At 39.9% G+C, this 18262-nt stretch overlaps 1 long non-coding RNA gene across 1 annotated transcript; it reads right to left on the minus strand.

The window, feature by feature from the left end:
• Positions 1-786: 786 nt before the first annotated feature.
• Positions 787-15951, minus strand: LOC141578479 (uncharacterized). Its single transcript, XR_012508864.1, has 3 exons — positions 15468-15951; positions 5258-5475; positions 787-1076 (listed from the first exon to the last, which is right to left on the minus strand). It is a non-coding gene; the product is annotated as an uncharacterized LOC141578479 (long non-coding RNA).
• Positions 15952-18262: the final 2311 nt, after the last annotated feature.

An 18262-nucleotide genomic window follows, 5' to 3' on the forward strand; every position in this document is an offset into this window, starting at 1 on the left:
CATACGTGTCGTGAAGGGCACTGTCCCAGGTTATCAGCTCCTACAAGTGGGTACCCGGGGTGGTCATCAGCTTGGGTCGCTGATGATACTCTGCTAGGAAACGGTATCTTTAGGGAGGCAAGGATAATGTCTTTTAATTGATTGGAACAGGACCATAGTTGGATAAAGATATAATTAATTCTTTTTCATTTGTCAGGCTCACCTCAGGGTAGAAACTGTAGTGGCAGTACTGAGCCCCCATCCCTGGAAGCACCCAGGAGAGGCTGAATGATCACCCAGGCGGGACGCTGCAGAGGGGATGTCCGTACACGATTAGACGGGCTCCAAGATGCTGTGACTCAGTTCACTGATGTAACACATATTCGCTGGATCCCTATTGCAGGTTGCAGAGAATCATTAGACCGGCACCCTGCCCTCAGAGAGCAGAGTCTAGAAGGGTAGATCTGTGGCTCATCCTCCAGTGATTTAGTCATTCAATCTGCCAGGCAGTGGTTAACTCTTTATTGAGCCCTAACTCGGTACCAGGCCTGGTGCTGAGCTCTGGGGCTATGATGTGAAGAAGACATAGACCCTTCTCTCATGCTGCTTGTGTTCTGATGGAGGAGACAGACAGCGACCTGCAAACACAGCACTTCCCTGAAGACAGTGACCTGAAAGGGTAGCCAGGGCCAAAGTCTGGTGAGAGTTCAGACGAAAGATAATGCCTATCTAGGTGGGTTAATCCTTTAAGACAAAAGGAGTAAAATTCAAGTGCTGAATAAAACGCTTAGCTCAGCTAATGGCATTTTAAACATAGATTTTATTTTTTAGAGCAGTATTAGGTTCACAGCAAAATTGAGCTGAAGGTAGAGAGTTCCCCTAAGACCCCACACAGGCGTAGCCTCCCTCGTTATCAACATCCCCGTCTCTTGGCATTTTTTTATGCGTGAAAACAGCAAGCTCATGTGGGCTAAGATAACCAGATTGGCTGCCTTATCCCTGCTTCGTGGGGCACTACATGGTTCTGTGTAGAAGTGAGTCCACTGGAGAGATAGGGGCGGAGGCTGTGTCTTCATATTTTTGGTGTCACTTCAGCCCTGAGAACAGATTTTTACACATGGTTTATGGAGCCGAAATGAATTGAAATAACTTGTCAGCTGATCTGTACCCTACACTTCAGAAAAGACTCAGAGGGACAAGCCACTTGACAATTAGACAGCATTTTCTACTTGAAAGTTGTTTTTAACCACCACAAATCTGGAAGTGTGTCAAAGCAACAGCTGTGTGATTCATTTGAGTCACACTGTCTTTCCTGGAATGAAAGGATTCCTTTTCATATAGAAATTGAAAAAGAAGTACACTCTTATTTTGAACTTACAGTTGACAGAGTTTTCTAAATGAGAACAGTTCCAAGTCACTGAGAAGTTTTCCCAGCCAATTGTCTATGAGAGGGTATAGAGCAAGAAATGATAGTCCTCAAAATGGGTCAAATAAAATGTTTCCTTGGGGGCAACCCACCCTGGCCCCCAGATACCCACTAACCTCCACTCACACTTCTTAGAATGCACTTGGATTGGCCACTCCCTCCATTGCGTTTTATTGGTCAATTGATGTTTCAAGCTTTATTCAATTATTTCATACTACATATCTGATTGGTAGCAAATGTTTGTTGAATTAACAGGAATATAGAATATATATCTGTCACTCTTAGTAGATTGTGAATGTTTGAGAGCAAGAATCTCTCTCTCTCTAATTTAGTTTTTAAAGATACTCACTGCCCCCCCCCCACTATGTAGCACAAAGTCCAACATGTGACATTTTTATTTCTTAAGAAATACTAATTTATTATTTTGAGCAAGTGGCTCTTTGTCGATATCTCAATGTCCAGCACTAATTTTCTGATTAGAAAACTCTATGAAAACATCGATTCCTAGATGGTATTTTGTAGAAGTAAAATGTTGGAGAAACAAAGGGGTAAAAAAAAGTCCCAAATATGAAAAATTGTGGACCTGTGTGATTCTATTCTTATTTATGGTTTTTTCCCTTTACCTTTTTCCCCCCTAAGAAGGTGTGAGTACCATTTTTTTTATTACTGTGAGGTTTAAGACATTGCCAAGACATGAATATAAAGTTTTAGTTTAAGAACATATTTTGAAACACATTCAGTTATTTTAAGATTTGCTTGCTGCTTTTTCCTTTAAGTAGAGTTCTGGACTTTCTGACACTTCCCTTTAGAAGTGAGGTTTTTTTGAACAATTGAAGCTTTAAGAAAAGTTACAACACCACTCTCTTCTATCCATCCACAAGACTGTCTTTGCACGCAAACACCCCATTGACGTCAGCAGAACTTGGGTGAAGTTCTTTCTTTTTTTTCTGTCACTGGGAACTGGGGAGTGGAGGTGGTGGGGTGAGGTGTAAGGGACTTGTCTGTGTGCTGAGGATGAGCTGACTGTGATGAAATTTGGAACGTTACGGTTTTCTAATAAAATTTGGTCTTGCGTTGTTTTCCCATAGGACAAGAAAAAAAATATACCCAGAATGACATTTATTCCAGGAACTTTAAAAATTCTTCCATCATGTCTGATGGACTGATGGCTGTTTTATGGTTTATGAGGACTGGCCAGTGTTAAAGGATTTGGCATTTGATTTTGGAAAAGTGTAACTCTGAGCTGAATTTATTAGACTCTGAATCTGTTCCACAAGTGGAGATCATTTGCCTTCTCCTTATAGCCAGTGATTCAATATAGAAGGTGTTGTGTTCATATACACATCTGAAATTCCTGCCTGACTACTTTCAGAAAAATCTATAGCCCCAAACATTTCTGAGATACAAAATAATTCATTACTTTTCCCAAATTTCCCAAGCTTCATCTTTGTTGTCCAGGACTTTAATTCACTTCCCAAACATCCTATCCCACTACATTTGAGCAAATAATCACTTTTCTTTAGTCACTATATCTAGAATTATTCTGTTTGATTGGCAAATTTTTCTTGTGTGCCTATGTGCCTAGCTCCAAATAAATGTACCAAAATTTTAAAAAATATAGTTGGGGTAATAAGACATAAACATAGAGCATTTATGAGAACACACACTTCTTTAAGGTAGAAGAGAGCTTGATGGAAGAGATGGGACTTTTAATGGACTTTGAAGATTTAGCTTAAGATGTATAAACTATCAAGAACACAACAGAGGACAGGAAACTTTAAACTTAATTTTGGGTTTTGGGGTCAACTATGGAGTCATGTGTAGACAAAGTTTCAAGTTGAGTTATTTCTTCTTAGAGATCAACATGTGCCTGTGAATTCTTATTAGACTGTGTTCCTTTTATTTATAGCCCCCATTTGATTGTGCTCATAAGGTTGTTACTAACACTGATGAGATTTGTGGGTACAGAGACACTTTGAAAAGAACCTTTCCTAAATCGTTTTAGTTCTTTAGCTAATTTGAAGGGGAAACTGAACAAAAAAAGAGTAACCAAATATTGTGAAACCCCTAAATTTCTTAATCTCAGGCCAGGTGTTCATTGTGAATCTTATTAATTCTAATCATTTTCAGCTTCATTTAAATTAAGTAACATGAAGACTTTTCATATCCTTTTTCATTCAGTGCAAGTGAAGTTTTCCATAGTTGATCAATCAACTATTGAGTATTTACTGGGCAGCTATTACGTGCTCAGAGTTTTCTTGTATCTATAATGTAACTTCTGTCTTTCAGCGCCTTCAGTTTAGAGCAGAAATGTCAAGGCTGAATGTATCAAGGTGTGGGTGAGCAGTGGGATGCTGTTTGGGAGTGCTAGCAGTAGAAGTCCAGGAAACAAAGACAAGAAAGAAGTAAAAAGCACCTTGGGTAATCAGAGATTTGGACGGCCAGTGGACGGCCAGTGAGAAGGGAAAGCCTTATAGGTGACGGGACAAGCAGGGGGAAAGCCCTGAGGCCGGAGAGTGGGACATTTAAAGTAGTGAAGGGATTAGTACTGATACAGTGTTTTCCAGACAATTCTTACTTTCCTTGTTGTTTGATTGTATAGCTAGGAGAGTCCAGAAATAGTTTTATTTCCCATTGTTTGGTAAACAAAGTAGTTTTTCTCTCTCTCTCAATCTCTCTGTCTCTCACCCACCCTCCCACTCGCCCCCATATAAGTATATGTCTCTATAAAGTGCTCATTAATTCCTTTGATTATCTTTATAGTTGAGAGAAAGGAATATATACCTTTAATATAATTGGTAGAAAATTTTGTGATCGTTACATTGTTAATTTTTAAGGATTCAAACTGTGAGGTTTTATTGGTAAGTAAGATTTATGATTATTATTTTAGACAATCTTAATAAATCTGCTAAATACATGAATTCCAAAGTTAAAGTTGTCATAAAGTTTTCAAGAAAATTCACACTAATCGGAGGCTTTTTTCCTTTCAATAGGCCGTTTGGAAGTAAAAGTTAAAAACGAAGTATGAGAAATGCAGAAGTTATAAAGGGAACTTGAAAAGTTATTTTTAAACTATTACCAGACACACTTTTCTTGGCCGACCGAAGACCCATTGAAATAGAGCTCATCCAGAGAAACTGTGATCAAATCCAAATGATTTTTTGGGAAAGAATAAAATATTTGCAGACATATCTTCATGGATAAAAGGTAGCCATTTCTCTTAAAAACTGTTTAAGAGAAAAGTGCTTCTTGAACGTTGACGTGCATGTGAATCACTTGGGAATCAGAGTGCAGAGTCGGAGGGGGCAGGTCTGGGGTGGGACCTGGATTCTGCATTTCTGAAAGCTCCCAGGTGCTGCCGCTGCTGGAACAGGAGTCATGCTTTGAATAGGGAGGTAGCAGAGAGCAGACCCGGCCAGTAAACTGGCATCTATCTTATTATTTTTATTTAAAAACATGAATGCAGTGTCAGGATGGGGAGGAGCTTCTATACCTTAAACTGGACCAGTGGTGTCGGCCGTTAGCTGACTAGGCTGTAGGAAGCTGCACAGGGCCAGGAACTGAGCCACTTGGCTTCTCCACTCATCCGAGGGGCTAGCACAACGTTTGGGGAGTCAATGGACACATTCAGTGGTGGCCTGGGGTTGCCATTTAGGTGGATGCTTTTCTTCACCACACCAGCAGAACCTGACAGGTCACAAACGTCTTCTGGCCTAGAATTAAAGTTTACCTCGGCCGGAAGAATTTATGGTAAGAAAAGCAAGTCAGATCTAGGTTTTCTGGATTGCACAGCACAGCAGAGCCCAGAAGGATGCAGAAGCTCAGAGGAAAAAGAATCAAGCCAAATCCTACCTTTCCAAAGGACTTTCTTGAAGACAGAGTTCTTGCCCTGGGTTAAGGCCTCCCAGGTGCCTTCCTCTCTTATCCTCTGTTCCGTGCAGAATTCTGGCTTGCCCCCGCAACCCCCGCCGCGTGCCTTGGCTTCTGAAGCTTTTAGCCCCACAGCCACCTCTGTGGTCTTCACCGTTTCTCTCGCTTGCCTCGCCTGTGTCTTCTCCCCTGGGGCGTTTCTGACCGAGACAGATGGGTCTTGTTACTTATCAAAGCAGGATGCAGCGCTTTCTTCCTAACTGTTCTTAGCATTACCTTAGCATTTGAAACATTATCTCCTGAGCTCCTTTCTATAGCTTCTTCCCTGAGTACTCCAGCATTACTGGAGTGCTTGGTACTGCTCTACCTGGAGAATCATCTACTGCATACTTTCCCTGTTTTTTTTTCTTTCCCCTCTCATTAGCTTATGACAACAAAGCACTCCTTGTCACCAGTGTGACTGTAAACTAGAAACAAAGACAACCCAGGCATGACTGGCAGTACTGGATCTTAAGGAGGTCAGGAAGTTAGTCCAAAATATGTTTTTATTAATTCCTATAACTATTATTAAAGTAGAAACCCCAAATCAAAAAAATGCTTGTAGAGAACTCAAGGACCCTAGGAATGCTTCTTCAGACCTGTGGGGATTTTTAGAGCCCAATTAGAGAACCTGTCCAGACCTAAGGGCATCACTTTTAGGCAAAGGAAGTCCCCTGGCTTCACTTGGTCCCACTCATTTCACCGGAAGAAAACAGCAGACATTAAGGCAGAAGGCTGATCAACAGGGGTGTGTGTTTGTGCTTGTTCAGGCTTTTCCTTAGCACCCCTCCCACCTCCCGCGTGAACGTCTTGCGGTGGTTGGCTGGGTCGGAATGAGCTGAGCATTTCTAATCCTCGTCACAGCTCAGTCTGCAAAACAACCCCTTAGTCTAAGAGCTGCCACCTTCCACAAAAGACAGGGGCATTCTGCGAGCTGCTTTAGAGGATCTCCAATTGTTTTTGCTCAATTTGCTAACAGCAAACAGGAAGCAGTTTGGATTACACCTGAGAAGTTTCTGAGCGAACTTACAAAAAAGTACAGAGTCCAAGCAGAAGGTCCTCTTCTCACCTCTGCCCGATAACCTTCTCAGCAAATTAGTCCAGCCTATCAAATCTGACTCTCTGGTTCTACCCTGAACTCACACCCAGTTGGGAATCTTTCCCCACCTGTCCCTTGGTGACATCCCACTAACACTAATTGTTCTCTTCTGTTCAATTTTCCCTTTGCTTCCTTGCCAGGAGGCCCTATTCTTCAGATGGACCAACATCTAACTTGCCTCTCCCTAGGCCTCTCCCTAGGCTGTAGTCACTTGGTGCCTCTGGTTAACCACATCTCAAGTCCTCTTTCTCCTTAGATGAAATGACTAGGAAACTCACACGTTCCCTGCTACGAGATACTAGAGCACTGAGTCTCCGTTTAACTGTGCTCAAGCCCCCGATGGTATCAGCAGCACCATAACTGTAATGAACAGAAGTCACAGTTTTGAAAAACAAATGAATGTGTCTTTGCTGATTTGGAAGCATCCTTGATCGTACATTGCAAAGTGCGATGTTCTCTTCTGGAACAGTCATCAGGAAACCTGGGAGTCATCTTTAATTTCTCCTTATTTCCCTCTCCGCTTGCTTTCCTTCTTTTTATTTTTTTCATTCCTTTTGCTTCTAATCTGGCTTATGCTGTCATTGCTAGCGCCATGGTCTCCTCACAACCACTGCCCAACCCAACACCCAGTCTCACCCCTCGAAACACAAAGCTGAAAAAATCACTCGCTGGCTTTAAATTCTTCAGTGATTCCCCGTGGTCCACAAAAAGAATTCCAAGCTGCTTAGCTTGACTGACGAGTTTCCACGGTCCAGACTCTGTATCCTTCTCAACAACAAGCCTTGCCACACCCGCACACACTCTGTGCTCTGGCCAATACTGAATTGCTTTCAGTTCACTTCATGCACGATGCCCTTTCCCACAGCGAGTCCTTGGCATGTGCTGGCCCCTCTGCCTGGGACAACAGACTCCTATTTCACCTTCCAGACTCCTATTCCTCCTTCAAGAACTCAGTTTTGACGTCACTTCCTTGGATAAGCCCAGGCTCCTACAGTTTTGGCACTTAGTCCTTTTATAGTCCTGTGCGTTCTGGATTGAATTAATCTATTTAGTGTCTTTCTCACTCAAGATGGTGAGCAACTCGAAGACAGACATTGACTCTTATGTTCATCTTTGTATCTCTTGTGATTCTTCCAAATTTTAGGACTTTCCAACAGCCTGTTTTATGGCCAAGTGATTTTAGCAAGGACAAGGGGAAACCAGTCATTTTGACTTTAGTTCACACCAGAGCACCAACTGTTGAATAATCTAGTCCATGTAAGAACTGAATTCTCCCAGGTTTGATCTAGCACCCTGATAAAATCAATCTATCCTGCTTTCATATAGGTAAGGGTTAACCCACTCCCGGCACATAATACATTTTTAATATACAGTAGCTGCTGGATATTATTGTCAGAACTCTATCTACGGGCAAATTACCATCTAACCAAGGGGTCAGCCAGCCATGCCACTCACTTACTAATTAGCTCACTTCCATTTCAATCTACTCTACAATTGTATTTCCTGTTCTGTTTCATTCTTTGAATTTATTTTGATCCTCAGTATAACTCTCAGTCTGCCTTACACAAAAAGGAAAGCATAAATATTTAGGAGATAAGAAAGTCTGGTGGGAGTAAAGATTTCTTCAAATCTTCTGTTAAACTTTCTGAGCTGAAGGTTCTGAGAGCACCTTCCTGAACAGAGTTTTGGAAGTTTCCATCTGTAACGGTAAACCAAGTGAAACCAAATTCAATTTGTCCTTGCCTAGGAACAACAAGATTCTCACCCTATATCTAAATTTGAAAAGACAGTTAAGAGTAAAACACACATTTTGGCAGTGTGTGCATGTGTGTGTGTGCATGTGTGTTTGTGCCCGCGCAAAATTAGCAAAATGGGAAATGCCAGCTACAACTACCTGAAAGGCCACTGAATTCAACCCCTTACATAGTCAGTGTACTTCTTCAAGCAGTCCAGTCTCAGTAGATCCCAAATGGAATATAATGGGGATGACAGTGATTGAGCACTCATCCTTTCTTTCTTTTTTAAATTTTTTTTTGGGGGGGTATTAGTTTTACTTATTTATCTGTTTTTTAGAGGAGGTACCGGGAATTGAACCCAGTATCTTGTGAATGCTAAGCATGCGCTCTACCACTTGAGCTATACCCATCCCCCCAACACTCATCCTTCATTTCAACAAATATTTACGGAGCCCTTTCTCTGTGTCACGCATTGCTAGGTGCTGGCACACAGTGGTGAAGGACACTGGCTGTCCTGGCGTAGACTGTCTGCCCGACTGTTTCATGTCAGTGTCACCAGGAAGAAAACTGAGGAACCGGAGTGCCAGCGAGTGTGGAGGAAGAAAGGGATGTCTGTGCGGCTTTCCTGTGACCCAGAGCCAGGAAGCACAGAGCAGGAGACAGAGGCTCCCAACTCAGTTATGGGCAGGAGGTTGAATGCCCGGGTTCAAAAGAACAAAAAAGGGATTTCAGAGGCAGGCTTTTTCCTCAAGTTATGTGTAGCAGTAGTTTATTCATTCTTCCTGTGGCTGGTATCCCACTGTGTGAATATGATACAGCGTATTCATTCTGTTTCTAGTCATTTGGTTGTTTCCAGTTTTTGTCTTTTACAAACAGTACTACTATAAACATTTTTTTAAACATGTGTTTTGGTGCACGTATGACAAATTTCTGATGGATGTAAATAGAAATGAAATTTCTGATCACAGACTATGCTTAAATTCAACTTTAGAAGATGATGGCAACAGACCTAACAAATGGTTGTACCGATGTCTGTTCCTGCATCTCCACATGAAAGTTCTAGTTGTCCTTCCATCCTTCCCGACTCCTGGTAAAATCAGTTGTTTTGGGGGGGGGGTTATTTTAGCCTTCCTGGTGGCTAAAATTGCTCTTTATTGATTACTAATGAAGTTGAGCACATTTTGTATATTTTTTGGCTATTTAGATATTTATACATTTCTTGGATGTCCCCTTTTGTGCCATGACTATTCCATTCTCCTGCCCAATTTTTATTGTTTTGACAGTCTTTTTCTTAGTGTGTGTATGTGAATGGGAGGCAAGAGACAGACTATGAGAGAGAGAGCAGAGCCTTTTCTATTTTCTACACTACTCCTTACATAGGGGTCTAGCCTGACCCTGATTGGCTCTTGCTTGTCTCAGCTTAAATGTCTTGTTCTCAGAGGTTTTTCTGCTCATCCAGTCTAAAGGAGCTACCTTGTCCTTCTATATTACAAAACTCCACTATTGTGTACCCTATGGCTTTGTTGTTGTTGTTTATTTGCTTGTTGTTGAGTGTTGAGCTCCTTGAGGGCAGGACCATGTGTGTTTCCTTCACCACCTCATGGATGAATCTCATGAACACAATGTAGGGGGGGTGGGGGGGAAGAAGCCAGAAACACACATATTGCATGCTTCCATTTCTGTAAAATTCCAACACAGACAAAACAAATGTATGGTGTTGGAAATCATGTTCCTTTGTGGAGAAGAGGGAGTAGTGACCAAAAGGGGGCATGGAGGGAGCTTCTGAGGTTCAGGTAAGGTATGTATTTTTTTAATCTAGGTGATTTAGGTGGTAGTTAATGGGTATATTCATTTTGTGATGTTACATTGAGCTGTACACTAATGATCTATTCATTTTTCTGTACATATTTTATACTTAAATAAAAATTAAAAATCTGATAATACTTATTGAAGATTCATTTTAAGTCACAATTTGTTGTTTGAATTTTCTGTTTCCTCTGGTATCAGTTTTTTTCAGTTTGTATTGGATCTCTGTCTTTTATCCTTCAACTGCCCTTCAATTGCACATTAATTCTCTCCATTTGCATTTGAGTTTGAGGGTATAGGGAGCTTTGTAGGGAGGCTGATTGGCAGTTCTGTGGATTGAGGGGTTTGTCTACTTTGGATAGAAAGGGTGGGAGCCACCTTTTACCCTAAATGTCCCTTAAATATCAGAATGAGGGGGACTTCATCTTACCTTTCCTGGTTCACCTCAGAGAGTTCTTTTAATTTCTTTAGTAAAAAAACCCTAAACTTTGGGAGTGAGGGAAAGCTTAGAGATAATGCTAGCTGTCTGTCAGTCTGGGGACAGGAGTAGGGGCTGGAATGGGGCAGGGTGGGTAACTCTCCCTGAGTAAGAGCTTCAATTAGTCTTAATGTTTGCACCATTTTCCTCATCCCTGTCCCCTATCACACCTGTTCACGCCTGGGATGCCCTGCTTCTTGCTCTGTGGCAACTTCTTCCCCATGAATAATTGATTGAGTTTCCTTTTGTCCTATTTTAACTTATCAGTACTTCAAACTTTTTTTTTTTTCAGAAACATTTGGAAAGCCCTTATGTTCTGATAGTTCTCCAGTTAGTTCTTTCTCTCTCTTTTTTTTTTTTTTAACTTACTTATTTATTTTTTTTTAGTGAGGAGGGTAATTAGGTTTATTCATTATTTTATTTTATTTTTTCAACAGAGGCTCTGGGGATTGAACCAAGGACCCCATGCATGCTCAGAATGAACTCTGCCACTGAGCTATACCCTCCCCCTGCTTAGTTCTCTTTTGATGTGATGGGCTTGTGCCTTTTCAATTTCCTTTGTTTTCTTGCATTTGGGAGGGAAGAGAGGCATGTTCTCCTTTGGCCATTTTGATCAAGAAAACTCACTGTTTCATACCTAGCATCGTCACACTTGAACTTTCTTTCCTGCTTTATCATTTTCTAATGCATGTCACGTCCCCCATGAGGAATCAAGTGCATTTAGCACCTCTCACTTCCCTTTCCTGCTTCAACTTCAGATTTTTATCATTTTGAAATTGTCAAGGTTTATATCATTTACATTTTTTCCTTTAATAAAATTGAGCTCTTCTGTTGCTACTTTAAAGACTTCTAAAAATTTAAGCCCCTGAAAACAGCAAAAAATAAGTTGTGTGACTGGCCCTGTTTTGAAGGAAAGGTAATCCTGTGTCACAGAAAATCTTGTTGCTCAGAATAGACAGTCTTAAGTGTCAAGGTCCAGCGGATCTTTTAAAAATTATTTTCAGCCTCTTTTACTCCTCCTGGGTCATACTAAGATGCCTTGGTTTTTTAATTCTTTTGTCATTTTCTTCCTTTTAAAATCATTTTTGGTGTTGCTATTATACTTCCTTGAAAAATGTATTCATACTGGATTCTTGTATGGTAAGATTTGTCAGTTCTTGCGTGTTTAAAAATGCATTTATTGGCCCTTAATTAGCAATTTGGTAGGGCACAGACATTTTGGAGTCAAATAAGTTTCCCTTAGAAAACTGAAGACATTGCTTCTTTTTCTAGCATTTAATGTGGTGATGAGAATCTGATATCAGTCTGATTCTTATTTTTTACAGGCAATCCATCTATTTTCTTTGGAACCCACTAGAATTTTCTCTTTAAAGAATTTTGAAACTTCACAATGTTGTATTAGGTGTGGATCTTTTTAAAATTTGATCTTGTTCCTCATTTATAGGGCCCTTTTATTCCTAGGACTTACGATTTTCCTCAGCTTGGTGAAATTTATTTTACCTTCTCTTTTGATCATTTGTTACTTATATAGTTTTCCCTTTAAAAAGGACTCCTTAGATGTACTCTCTCATTGATGACCTTTTCTCTCACGTCTGCCTCTTTCAGTTTTTGCTCTGTGTGCTGGGATAATGCCTGAACTTGACTAGATCACCAACTTGGTCTTTGCCCCACTTAATTTACTCTTTAGTCTCTACATATTTATTTTGACAATCAAATTTGTTATTTTGTGATGTTCTATCATGTTTTCTAATTCCTCCTTTTTTATATTAGCTTTTTTTTTTTTTTAAGTGAACCTGACATTAAATGTCTCTGAGGCTGCCAATCACTGTTTCAAAAGCTTCTCACTGGTTCAAAAGGATAGTTCTTTGAACAATCTCTGTTTCTCCTGGGGTCAGTTTTTGTTTGTTTATCTTAGTCCTTGCCTTTCTGTTACTCATTTCCCACAAATATTCAGTACCTCATGGCTCCCAATTCACACCTGTAAATGAATCCGTTTACTGTTGATTAGTATAGCTATGTAGTTGGCTAGGGCTTTCTCTGCATTAGATTATCATTTGTTACAATTTTGAATGGAAAAGCTTTTTCCCATTTATTTTATAAATAGTAATTGCCTGAAGTACATAGGAATCGTAGCAACTTTTTGACAGTTATCTTGTATCCAGCCAGTTTTCTAAACTACCTTATTACTTTTATTTCTTTCCCCTTGATTTTCATAGTAAATTATCATATTGTCTTCTATTTACAATTTTTCTTCTTCCTAGCAGTTTTACCATTTATTCCTATTTCATCTTATTGTTTTGATAAGTAAGTGCCTATGTTTGAGGCTCTGTGTACTCAATAATACAAAATAATAAATTATAATAATTTTATATTATCTATTACTGTAATGTCAACCTTAGTTATGTAAGATCAGACACAACAGAATAAATGAGGTGCCAACTATTTTCAAGGCAAATAAGTATCAAGGATTCAAATGGAATATTCTCCACTGAATTTTGCTTTTCTGGATAGGATTGATATGCAAATAGGCCACAAAAGAGTTTCTTTGTTTATTTTTTTTTAAACTGCTACTACCAGAAAATTTCCTCTTAAAATTTAGGAAGATTTTTAGCTGGGACTCTGGAATGGATCCTTTCCATCTTTGGGGGGCTAGTCACTTATTTTTTCTAGTAGCTACTTATAGTCTACTCAAAATATAAAATGGATAAATGTGCCCCCATAATTACTGTGGAATAATTTGCCTCTATTAAATCTTCACCAGCATTATTGGATGGAGTTGCAATCCTACTCTATCAAATAATTATAGCAAAACCAACCAACCACCACCACCACCAACAAAAACATCCAGCAGCAATTATACCAGCCTGGGGTTTAATGAGGTAAATCTGATTTTTTATTTTATAAAAAGGTTACAGGTTTGATTATTCATATTTAATATCCAGGCTGTGATTTCTTTGGTTCCAAACCACCATGAAAAATATATACTTCTTATTTCATAAAATGAGTTCTTTTTTTTAACAAAGGTGCTGAGGATTGAACCCAGGACCTTCCACATGCTAAGCAGGTGCTCTACCACTGAGCTATACCCTCCTTGCAATGAGTTCTTTGTATCAAATATCTTATACTTCTAACTATATCTATTACTATAAAATATAAAACAGGGATACTTCTTACATGGCAGATGGGAAACCATAGTTTCACTGAAGAACTTAGCCAGTCAGGCAGAGCCTGAGGATTAGAATTAGTTTCCCATTTTCCCAGACCTGACACGAACAATAAAAAAAACAGGTAATTGCATTTCCTTTTTCACTTTGTCTACCAAGAATTTCATGGAAAACTCTGGAGCTTGATTTGTGTAATTGTGAGCTCCTTAGCCAGCATATATGCCTCTTCATTCCCTTTGGCTCAACTTTCCATCCTAATATCTATATATTATCCTTGCCTCTGAATTTCTAACCTAATTTATATTGAAAACTTTTGGGTTTTGGATTGCATTTAAGCCATTTCAGGTCTGTTGGGTGATTCTAAGGGAAAGAGAAGGAAGAGAAAATGCAGCAAGGAAAAGAAAAGGGAGAGAAAAAAGAGGAATGGAAGAGGGCAGGGGAAATAGAGTTGATGTGAAGATTTTATCTTCATGGAAGATTTTCTGCCTTTTGGATGAGAACTGGCTATGGCTCAACACTGATTTGGAACAGCCTATCTCTTCCTCCCCTCTCGCCTCTCTCTCCCCTTCCCTTCTCTTGCTCTTCCTCCTCCAACTGTATCCTGACACTTGCCAGCAGAGGTGGACAGTCCTGACTAGTGCATATTAACTTATTTCAGTAAGTGCTGCTAACAGTTATAACCATTAGATGATCAGCTCCATTTTCTTTGACAGGAAGAGACTCAATCATAGGCCCAAAGACCACTGCATTGTCTACTCAGTTCAAATGACCAAGGGAGCCCTTGTGTGAAGGAGGAAGGAAACTTGCTGTGTCAGAACTCTCAGTTCTACTATTGATGGGAACACTTCTTTACTTTTCTTTGGGGTCTGGGTCTATAATTTCTCATCTGTCTATACAGCCTGGCCCCAGGTACACAAGCATCTGTGTCATCCACTGCAGTCTGCACTGCATCTTTCCCCTGAGAAGCCAGCCTAAGTGACTGCCCCTGTCACTCCTGCGTTTGTTACTCTACAGGCAAACTGGATTTTCAGGCTTGCCCATGAAGCATGTCAACTTCTTGCCTGTGAGTATGTCAACCCAATCTTTAAAAGATAAATTACTAAGATGGGAGATACACACACACACACACACACACACACACACACACACAGAGGACTATTACTTAACCATAAAAAAGAATGAAATAATGCTATTTGCAGCAACATGGATGGACCTAGAGATTATCATACTAAGGGAAATAAGTCAGACAGAGAAAGACAAATATTATATAATATCACTTATATGTGGAATCTAAAAAGTGATACAAATGAACTTGTTTACAAACCAGAAATACTCACAGACACAGAAAACAAACTATGGTTACCAAACAGGAAAGGGGTGGGAATGAAGGATAAATTAGGAATTTGGGATTAACATACACACACTACTATATATAAAATAAACAACAAGGACCTACTGTATAGCACAGGGAACTATATTCAATATCTTGTAATAACCTATAATGGAAAAGAATCTGAAAAAAAACATATATATATATATATATATGTATAAATGAATCACTTTTCTATATACCTGAAACTAATGCAACATTGTAAAGCAACTATACTTCAATAAAGAAAATTAATTTAAAAATAACTAAGAGTTGATTACAAAGGAACTGCTTATTCAATAGCTCAAGAAGGGAAAGATAAATGGCTTTAAAATCTTATGTTATCAAAGGGTCTAGTCATGGTTATTATTTGACGCTGTGATATGATCATTTTTTCTTTTTTGCTAAAAAGTTGATGACACTAAATTCATCCGTAATCAATCTGCTTTTATAATTACCTTTAAAGATTTTTGAAAATACGTAAAATGAAAAATGTAGTACCTTTTGCAATTGTATTGTGTAGCCACAGCTTAAGGTCTGCAGTGGAGAATATTTCTTCTCCTATTTTTGCCATGCCGAGTTGATCTTATCTGCAACATTCAATCCAAAGAAGCTCCTACCACCTCCCCCAGCATAACTGTAAGAAGAGAAAATTAACATTTATTGTTATCTTAAGTCCATTGCCATGACCTCTTGGTCTTTGTAACCTTGGATAGGACCTCACCACGCAGACTTCCTATCCTGTCCTGCTAGGTACCTAGACCTGGACATCAGAGCCAGGTATTTGGAACTATCTCAGCTAAGGATATTCTCATGAACAGAACTGTGTGCTCTGAGGCAGAGGCTGGAATCACCAATGGTGCCAGAATGTGCAAAGAGGCTGGTCCTGTGAGGATGTCACCCAGTGCAGCTGGCTATGTTAGAAAGGAAAATGGATTAAAACAGTCTTCATACCACCGTCTCTCCTGGGTTTTGTGTCTGTTGTTGTTCCGAGGGGCAGACCTCCCGCTGGCCAAGTCACGGAGATGGAAGGGGGTTTCTCAGGCCTTGATTCAGCACAAAGGCTGTTTCTGATTTCTGGGTATGACTCCTCACCACCTGTTTCAGGCTGCAGCTGCTGTTGTTTTAGTTTGTGTTATAGGACTTATGACTATTGTTGGTCCATCATTACATAATGTTTTATTTATATTCATGAAAACTTAACAGCATGTTGTTGTTCTTTTGAATAGAATGCAGATTTCTTGGGAGCTCAGCAGATGCACGGAAACCTCTGGGTTCCCCTGGAGAGGGAAGTTCTGAGTTGGGAGAAGGGAGGAGTGATAATTCCGCTTTACCTTCAAGGAGGGGCACACACATGTGCATCAGTGGAGTCAAGTTCCATCCTAATCCTCTTTAAAGATGAGTAAAGTTGAGAACTGGAAGGAAGTCAGAAAAATATAAACTAGTGACATCCAGAATCTATTTGCTAGTGGCCATGTGTACGGGGATGTGGTGTCATATGAAAAACAAGCTGCTTTTAAATTTACTGTGCCTGCTCCTTTCTTTTGGCCTGTGACCACTCTGGAAATGGTTGCCCAGCAATCTTTCTGGAAGAAAAAAATACTTCTTGAAACTTGGTGCTAATGTTAAGACATTTTTTATCAATATATCGTTGATTAGGAGGTCCCAAACGGCTTATCTTGTGGATTGCTCTTTTTTTTTTTGTCTGAATTTTTTAAATCAATATTTGGGGGAGCGGTGTAGTCAGGTTTATTTGCTTTTTTTTCTAAAAAATTTTTTTAATTGAATTTGATTTAAAATGTTAGTTTCAGGTGTATAGCAAAGCGATTCGGTTATACGCATACATACATATATATTTTCTTTTCAGATTCTTTTCCATTATGTTATTACAAGAAGTTGAATATAGTTCCCTGTGCTATATAGTAGATCTTTGTTTATTTTATATATAGTAATGTGTGTCTGTTAATCCCCCAAATATTTGCTTATTTTTACTGGAAGTACTGGGGTTTAGAACCCAGGACCTCGTGCATGCTAAGTATACACTCTACCACTGAACTATACCCTCCTCACCTGCTTATCTCATGTTTTAATGTAAGAAAGTAAAGCTTCTCGCTTCCACATTGCTCTCACTTTTGTCAAAAAGCCTCTTTATAATCTGTAACTACTGAAGGCCCTGGACAGCATCTGGATCCTGCTTCCAATTGCTGTCACTCTAGGACACGTGTGTAGGATAGATAGGATAAGAGCATCACACCAGTGAGCGAGGAGACAGTCAAGTCTTTATATAAAGTCTTTTCTCATCTTTGCAGTGAGTGTTTTATTAGGAGCAGGGCTCAGAGGACAGTACAACATTGCAGTATGTATCACGAAGCCTCATCTTAGGGTCTCCTTTTCTGGGCAGGATGACATTTGTATGCCTCCCCTGCTGCCAGGTACGTTCTCGGCACCACATGTATGAGGTAGCAGTCAAATCTCTGGTCAAGATTGGAAGGTATAGGTCCACTGTGGCCAGCCCAGTAGATAGTTTAATCTGAAGCAGGTATGGAACTGAGGTCTGGCGTCCCGTCCTAAGGCACAGAAGACTTAAAGGGGGCTTGGAAGGACTATGGGGGTGCTCCTCCCCAGGGTCACTGTGGGTGAGCAGACCCTGTTCACCAGCCGCTTTGCATCTACTGGCAGTTTTCTTTTTAACCAAGCCATCTGCTCTTTTCCATATCATCTCCTTGTGGACAAAATGGCCTTTTATTGGGAAAAGATTGGCTCAATTTTCAATAAAATGTAAAGACCTTTTGACATCTAACAATAGTTTCCATAGTGCCCATTATGTGCCAGGCAGGGCTAGAAGCTTTACCCACAGGATCTTTAATCCCCACAATGACCCTGAAAGCCAGAGAGTGTCCTCTAGTTTCATGGGTGATAAGGCAAAGGCTCAGATATGCCACCAAATATGGCCAGTGTCAGAGAAGAAGTAATCAAAGGAACAGAATCTCAATCCAGGCTCGAATGCAAAGCCTGCCATCCTTCTAGACCATTCTGTGCCACTTGATCGCCTCATGCCAGGAGTTTACCAGCTGAATCAGGGAACTCTAACTTCTTTTCCAAGATTTTGCATTAAAAAAAGAAAATCTGAAGATATCCTAACATGGGCTAAAACAAAGAAATTAGAAAATAAACAAAAATCCTACTAAGTCAGCCTCTTATGCTGGATTTTAGGCCAAAGATAATAAGCTTGCTTCCCTTGAGAATTAGGCTGTGGGGAAGAAAGGGTATAGGGCATAGAAAGGGAGCTTAGACAG

Source organism: Camelus bactrianus, chromosome 8 (assembly GCF_048773025.1).
Source record: "Camelus bactrianus isolate YW-2024 breed Bactrian camel chromosome 8, ASM4877302v1, whole genome shotgun sequence".
NCBI classification, from domain to species: Eukaryota; Metazoa; Chordata; class Mammalia; order Artiodactyla; family Camelidae; genus Camelus; species Camelus bactrianus.